The sequence below is a fragment of the Buceros rhinoceros genome, unplaced genomic scaffold, assembly GCF_000710305.1.
Source record: "Buceros rhinoceros silvestris isolate BGI_N320 unplaced genomic scaffold, ASM71030v1 scaffold37416, whole genome shotgun sequence".
Taxonomy (NCBI): domain Eukaryota; kingdom Metazoa; phylum Chordata; class Aves; order Bucerotiformes; family Bucerotidae; genus Buceros; species Buceros rhinoceros.
The window spans coordinates 26,163-33,708 of NW_010420125.1; positions in this window are offsets into that span (position 1 = coordinate 26,163).

A 7,546-nucleotide genomic window follows, 5' to 3' on the forward strand; every position below is an offset into this window, starting at 1 on the left:
GGGGGGTTCGGGGGGGGGGACCCCCCCCCCCCAGCCGCAGGGACAGTGAGTAACTGAGTGTCTGAGAGCATCAGCTGCAAATCAGAGGTGGCAAGTTGGGCTCTAGAGGGATGGGTTGATGCCGAATGGCATCATTACGGGACTAGCCCAGCGGCTGCTCTTCCTAAGGAAAAAGATTTGTCAGCAAGTTGCAATCTCCCCACAAGTTTTCTTTGCCGATGCAGCAGAAACAGAGGAGACATGAGGACAGTTGGGCGGGGGCGTGAAGGATGCGGTGGGACCAGCACTGGGTCTTCAGCTAAGCCAACTTCACCAGCAGAGGAGTGAGTCCAGGGCTTGTTTCCTATTCCTGGCTTTTAATTCTCTTCTTTCCTCTGTAATGCCAAAATTTTTAAAAAAGGCAAAGCAGTAGAGGTATTTTTTTTTATCCAGCACTCAGCAGGACAGCGTACAGCCGGTGATTTTACAGCAATATCCAGGGGGCTCAAAGGGTATGAACACACTCCCAAGCCTGCGTCTCCATTTTACTGTGAGCTGAAAATATTGATAACTGCTTGTGCTGCCTCGTGCAAGATGACACGAATTGGCATTGGACACCACGGCTAGAGGGAGATTTGCCGTTAATGCCCATAAAGTAGACAGGACAGCTGCAGCAGGAACGGTGGCTGCAGCTCATACCTGTCACCTCCCACAGCAGATGTATCCTTGGCCTCTGGTGCCTCCTTGCTGATACTGTCACAGGCACGGCTGGAGGCGGGGAATGGTGACACCGACCGTTTGAGGTCTTTGTCTATGGAAGCTGCTGCCAAGCAGAGTGCTGGTGCGGTGCATCTCGGATGTGACTTGGAGCAATGGTTGCCTTCTTGCATCGCAACCTGGTTGCTCCTACCCCAGGCTGCCATGTAACCACAGCCCTGTCATGGGCTGTCCGATCCTTGGTGGAGTTTCTGGCTTTGGATAGGCCTCTCCAACACTGTAGCTATCTTTCTTGTAAGGATGTCTTCAGGTTGACTGGGGTGGAGGGTATGGTTTGACTGCAGTGATGTCGACTGAGTCCGGTCAGACGTTCAGACCTCGTGATAACTGATGTGCGAATACTGCACCTCTGGGGAAGGAGGAGAGCCCCTCTCAAACATGCCACCTGTAAGCTCTCCTCTGCTTTCCCAAGTTTCTTTCAGGGCAGCTAAGCAGCTCTCTCAGGGCTGGAGAGCTGGAGACAACATCCAACAAATGGGGATGTGGAAGGAGAAGAGAAAGTGCAGCTGTGCTTCTATCCCATAAGGCCTTTGAGTCATCACATGAGCATCGAGAGGAGAGGCTGACCAAGGTGCTTTCTAGGACACTCTGTTCGACAGGGGACAATGCCATTCCCTGGGGTATGTGTCCTGAAGGCCTTCAGCACAGGTACAGTGGTGGCAAGGGAACCCAACCCACTCACTGCAACCTGCAGCCCCTGGCTCCCCATGCACTGAGAAAACAGACTTTCAAGAAGCTGCCTTGTAGACTTCTCATTTATTTTCTCCTGGGTGCTTATATATGACATTTTAACGAGTTTTGAATTCTCCCAAATCCATGTGTTCATCATGATGCCAATACCTTCTTTCTTCTCAAAGCATTTTCACCCAGGGCTACCTGCTGGGTTTGCATTAGCCAAAGCTGTCCCCACAAGGTTCCCACCATGAGTGGGACTCGCCGAGGGGCAGCTGGGAAGGCAAAAGCCTCTGTGAAAACACCGGGTGGCCCCTCCTCCTCAACGCCAGGTGCACAGAAGGAGCCCAGTGCTCGTAAAAACACCCCAATGTTATTTTTTCTTGCTTTGAAGATCCCAAAGCCAAGCCTTGGTCTTGCTCAGCTGCATCTTTGCGTCCTCGAATGCTGCCCCAGTAGGATGCAGAGATCACCATGAAGACAAACCAACCTTGCATGCCTGTCAGGGATATCTCTTGAAACAGGCTCTTCGTTGTTCCAGCCCAGGCGGCTCTTCCACGCGGCAGGCTGTTAGGCAGTGCGAGCGGTCAGGCAGGGCTGGAGATCCCAAGAGAAAGAAATGAAAACAAGCTCCTTTAATATAAACTATATGTTTTCTTGTCCCCGCTCAATTTACATGCTGCATTTTTGACTCCTCTCTGACGAGCAGTGTTTGTCTGGCAGGGGACAACTCTCATTAGCAACGAAGGGCAGCACCAGATTCTTCTGTGCCTTGTTTAAACAGTGTCTTTTGCTTGTGTTTTCCCTTGAAAATGATTGAGCAAAAGGCTCAACAGAGACTGAGGCAAGGCTACAGCACCCCGCTTCCTTTCTACATGTCTTCAAGTATTTTAAAACTTTGAGGGAAAGTAAAACCTTGAGTCAAGTAAAACATTTCAACTGGCTGATTTGGCAGGGTCCAAGAAAATCCATCTCCAGGAGACAAAAAAGAAGTGAGCCTTCAGCTTTCACTGAGGCTGCTGGTTGCGATTTAAGAGAAATGTTGGGTCATGGTAACACAGACTAATATTTTAAAAATATTTAGAATAATCTGTGTTTACACAGAAGACATGCTTTCTGTGAAGGTCACTTCTATTAAGTCAGTGTTATCTTCCAGGAATAGAATCCTCTTTCTTTGGAAACCCAGAAGTGCACAAGCTGATGTCTAAGACTGACCAGTTCTAGTACTCTTCTCAGCCCCGGGGTGGCTGAGGGCTGGAGCAGGGCAACCATTGCCCCATTGCTCTAGTTCATGCCCAGTGCTAAACCTTCCTGTTACCTCCCCATACCAAAGAAATGCTCTTTCACTGACTCATTTCTTCTCCCTGCTTCCCTTTGAGCCCGCTCTGGAGACGAGCATCCCGCCCCCAAACAGAGGAACCGGAGGGAAGATTTGCTTTGTTGGCTTTTGGAGACAATGAGCTGGTTTTGGAGCTGAAGGGGCTCCTGGCAGCCCTGGCATCTCACCCAGGAATTAATCACCATGCTTCTGCCAGAGGCAGCCCTCTGCCCCCTCAAACCCCATCCCACCAAAGTCCCTCCCTGCCCACAGGTGACTCCTGTTCCATGAGTAACATCCCCGGTGCTGGATGCTCTGGCTCATCATCATCAATGGGAAGGCACAATCTCATGCAGCAGTGGCCATACCCCACATCTGGATCCAACCCCAAAAACCTTGATTTGATCTTGTTGACTTCGGGAGCACCCACCACTCTTACTTTCAGCGCTGTGTTTCCAGAATCACCTCGTGCATTTAGAGCATTGAAACAAGTTTAGCAAATTCATCGCCAGTTTCGCAGCGGCTGGTAAGCAATGAAGCCCTTTTCTGTTTAGGAGGTGGTAAACTAATGGCTTCCCATCATTAAACCAAAGGCTCCACAGCACTGCTCCTCCTCCTCCTATTCTGGTGCCCCCTGTGTGGACTGGGGTCTTGGTTCTTCCCAAAGCCTGCACCTCCCTTTGCCTCTTGCAGCTCCTGTGGCCAGTTGCTTTGCACTGGTCCCACTGCAGTCCCCACCTCCTGTTCCCCCAGAGCACGCTTTGTTGGACTGTTTTAATAGCTCAGGCAAATGCCAACTTGTGCTGGTGCTCTTGGAACTGGAGAGATGTGTCTCGAGTGTGCGCCACCCGGGTAACGTTCAGCGCCTGCTTCCCACTGTATTTCCTGACCAAAATGGCAAGGCTGGACCAGCGCTATGAGGTGGACACATCCTGCCAGGCCAGCTTAACAGGACAAGATTCATGACCAAGAGCTGTGCCAGGTGAAGACGTGTGTCTGGGATGCGGAGCGATGCCTGTGTCACTCAGCAAGAGGGGGACTGGTGCCCCTGCTTCCAGGGTTGGCCCAACCCATACAGCCACAGCCCTGTTACCTAGTGCTTGGACCAGCTCCCCTCCACAGTGTTCCTGGGGCCCACAGGCATTACCATTAGTGTGACTGGTGTGTTTTTAAAATTTTTGTTCAAATTTCCCGCATGAAGTGGGGGATGTGCCTTAACCTGCTGGTCTGGTGTTTTCCCAGCACAAGGCTGAGGAGCATCCGATGCCTGGGTGGTGGCTCACAAGCACACGTGGCTGTTTTAGAGCGTGAAGTCTGCTGGGGTAGCACTGGAGGAGCGTGGGAGGCAGAAGGAGCCAGGCTGTGCCGGTCTAGCCCTGGAGCATGCCTGGAGCTGGGCTGTGGTACCACCAGCCTCAGCAGCGCCGGCTGGAGCCCACCGCACTGGCGAGGGCCAACGGGCAGCTAGTACTGCACTGTGGGCAACGGGGGGGTCCAGCGTTTGAGCTTAGCCTCTTGCCTGCTGGTGGGGCGGGTGTGGGCTGGGGTGGGGTGTAACGTCCCAGGAGGGGCTATCGTAGTGTTGGCGCCCAGCTGGGGGCAAGGTACCTGCCTGTGCCTTCAGCACAGAGGTACTTGCTGCATCTGGTGTGGAGCGTGGTTCCCCAGGCTGTGCCTGCTGTGCAGTAGCTGGGTGACAAGGGGTGATGTTGCTGAAAATGAGAAGAACGATAACCCAGGACCTCTCCAAAGTCCTTCAGCTCCTCTGTGTGTATTATTTTTATGGCTCAGTGGATGAAAAAATAGAAGGTTTGTGATTCAGCCACAGCCCAAGACAAGCTGAAGGGCTGATCCTCGCTCCAGTTCCCTGCTGAGCTGAAGAGGGGCTTCGGGCTGGTCTCAAGGACAGCAAGTATATCCACTTAAGTGATGGGCTTGCTTCCAGCCTCGCTGGCTGAGATGTGCAGGTGTGCTAGGAGGTGCCAGGACCAATTCTGCACCTTTCAGGTGACAACACAGATTTTTTAAGGATCTGGCTTTGAGCACCACCCTCCCTGGGGATAGCAGGCAGCTGCCTCTCTGGGGTGCCACAGAGCACAGGGTCCCTTTGCCTTGGGGAAGTGCTCAGCGATCCTCGGGTGGATTTTTGCTGTGGAAATGTTACATATCATGATGCATTTACAGCTCCCTTTTCAATTCTGCTCTGCCAGGCAGCAGATCACATTGCCATGTTGCCCATAGCAACGTCTCCTGGTTGGAAACAAGTGAGCTGTGACAAATGGATGGTATTGCTGGTGGATATGTAAGAATGGCTGATATTATTACCATTGCTATTATTAGTGCTATTACTATAATTGCTATCACCATTATTTATAGCTTGTGGTGCCTTGCAGCACCTATTTTTGGTTGGGAATGCAGCGGTGTGCAATTCAAAAGCAGCATCACCCAGTCGGCACCGCCGCAAGCCTCAGCGCGCAGCAGCCCGCGGCAAAGGGACCAAGGTCACAGCAGATGGGATCCCCTCCTCTTGCTTAAACAACTGCTTTTCTTGGCAGGGATCTGGTGGGAAGAGGCCTACAGCACCAGTAGAAAATCCTTTTTGCTGGAAAAAATATGTATGTGTTAGTGTGTGCAGGGCAGCTGGACGGTGCAGGGTGTCACTGATGCTCAGGCTGTGTGATGTGCTGCTGCTCTCCAGGGTCTCCAAGCACTGTGTGGCGAGGTTCCCGCTCACCAGCTCGTGACCGTTGCTGCATGACATCCAAGTCAGCGGTTTTTTGACAGAAAAAGTGTTTTCAGATGGGCTGAGCTGTGGAGAAGTGACTCTAGCTTTGGATGCCTTCATTTCTGGGTGACCCTGTTTGAGTTATTTCACTATACTTTCAGTTTTGATTGCTATTTTGTGTTTCAAGGAGCTCATCAAAGTCCGTGACTCAGTACTCCAGGTGTGTGGTGGGACAAGGTGCCTTCCTGTGGGCTCTGCATCCAGGCCACAGTGAGCTGGCAAATAATAATTAACAATTAATAATTTGTTTCAGAAGGAGTTAATTTTTGTGGAAGAGTGCCCAGTGACTGGGCAGGTGGACTTTGACCTCATGATCTTTCATGTTTGATCATTTTCCTGTTGACCTTGATGCAATTTACTTTGCTCTAAGGCGTGATGAAAAGGATGTGGCTCACACACGGCTCCTGCTCTCCTCTCCTGGACGCTTGTCAGGGTCAGGCATCCCAAGTGCCTGAGCACCCCACCCCCCAAGTGGGGTCAGAAGTCAGGGCACCAATCCACAGCTTTCCTGGGATTCCTGGTTTGCAGCACATTTTTTCCCAAATTCCCTCTGAGGCTTCTGGAAGGAGTCTGGGAAACCATCCAGATCTTCAGGGCACCATCTCCTGCACCACCACCCCAGGTCCTGTTGACCACAGTGGTGGTGTACTCCGAAGGAGAATTGTAACAGGCGCCCCGGTCCTCAAAATGTGGTTGGTCAACATGTTCTTGTTTCAAGGTAAGGAGAAAAAAGCAATTCAATTTAAAGAGCCTTTTGGTTTCCACCTGTTTGGAGCTGGTTTCCATCATGTCAGTTCCCTGCTGTGGACTGGTGCTCAATCACTGACTGCCAGTTACTGAGTCCAGGGTTATTCTGTCCAGGATGGACCCGGGAGGGAGCCTGGTTATTTACAGTTGGAAACATTGGAAGAAAATACACTCCCATGGTGTTTTCTCTAAAAGCAGCAAATCCTAGAGGTTCTTCCTGACCCTTCCTCCTAGAAACGAGATGAAAAGAGACACTTAAATGCAATACCAGTTGCTGCAACAGGGGATGCTCCTGACAGCTCCTCCAAGGGCTTTGCATTGGGCAGCAGCATCAGGGAGGCAGCTCCTGTGACCAGGACTTCCTTGGGCTGCGCTGAGCTGAGCTGAGCACTGCATGGTCCAAGCACGGTGCATTCCCCAGTGTCACCACGACAGCTTGGGCAGCTCGGCCATGCAGGAAGCGCAGCAGAAACCCTGGGTGCTGGGGTGGGTGCAAGGTGGTAGCTGGGGTACGTTTCAGGCCCTTGCAATCTCAGATTCCATGCAGGACTTGAAGGAAGTCATTCGGCATTTCTGGGCTTTGGTTCCTGCTATGTAACATATAGATGACAGAATAAACTGGGAAACAGGTAGATGCTCGGATCCATTCCTGAAGGACCCTCCTGGAGCAGGCAGTGTGAGCCGAAATGCTGAAGAAAATGAAACCGCAGCTGCAGGGCTCCACCCCAAGGGCGATCTGGTCATTTGGCATCTCTCCATCCTTCCCCGTCACGCTCTGATAGAAGGCAAGAGCATCCACCCAGGCAGTTGTGAACACCAAGCCACTGCTTTCTCCTCTCTTTAGGCTTGCTCTGCCTTGTTGCTGGGACCTGTCCCTCGAACACGGTATGCCGTGTTTTCCCCCTTCCCCACTGTCTGCTCTGTAAGTGGGAGGCTGCTCTTGAGTGCTCAACACTCCTGGGAGGCTGCTTGCATCTTCCAGGGCACAATCATGCTGATGGCTCAGCATCGTCATCTCTTTTCAGCATTTGAAACCGGTAGGTGTGTATATATACATTTGTATCTGTATCTGCCTGTCTGCGGGGGGGACATTGCCATTATGCATGAATTCAGGCTTTTTGCCCTATTTAATGTCATCCCATTTCTACTATTCCACTCCACAGGGTCATTCCCAAAATGCTATGCAAATCCTTTTGGGGGAGTGAAACTATGTATGTCATGTGTGTGTCACCACATATTACTTCTTGTGCCGCTGGCATTGCCAGAAA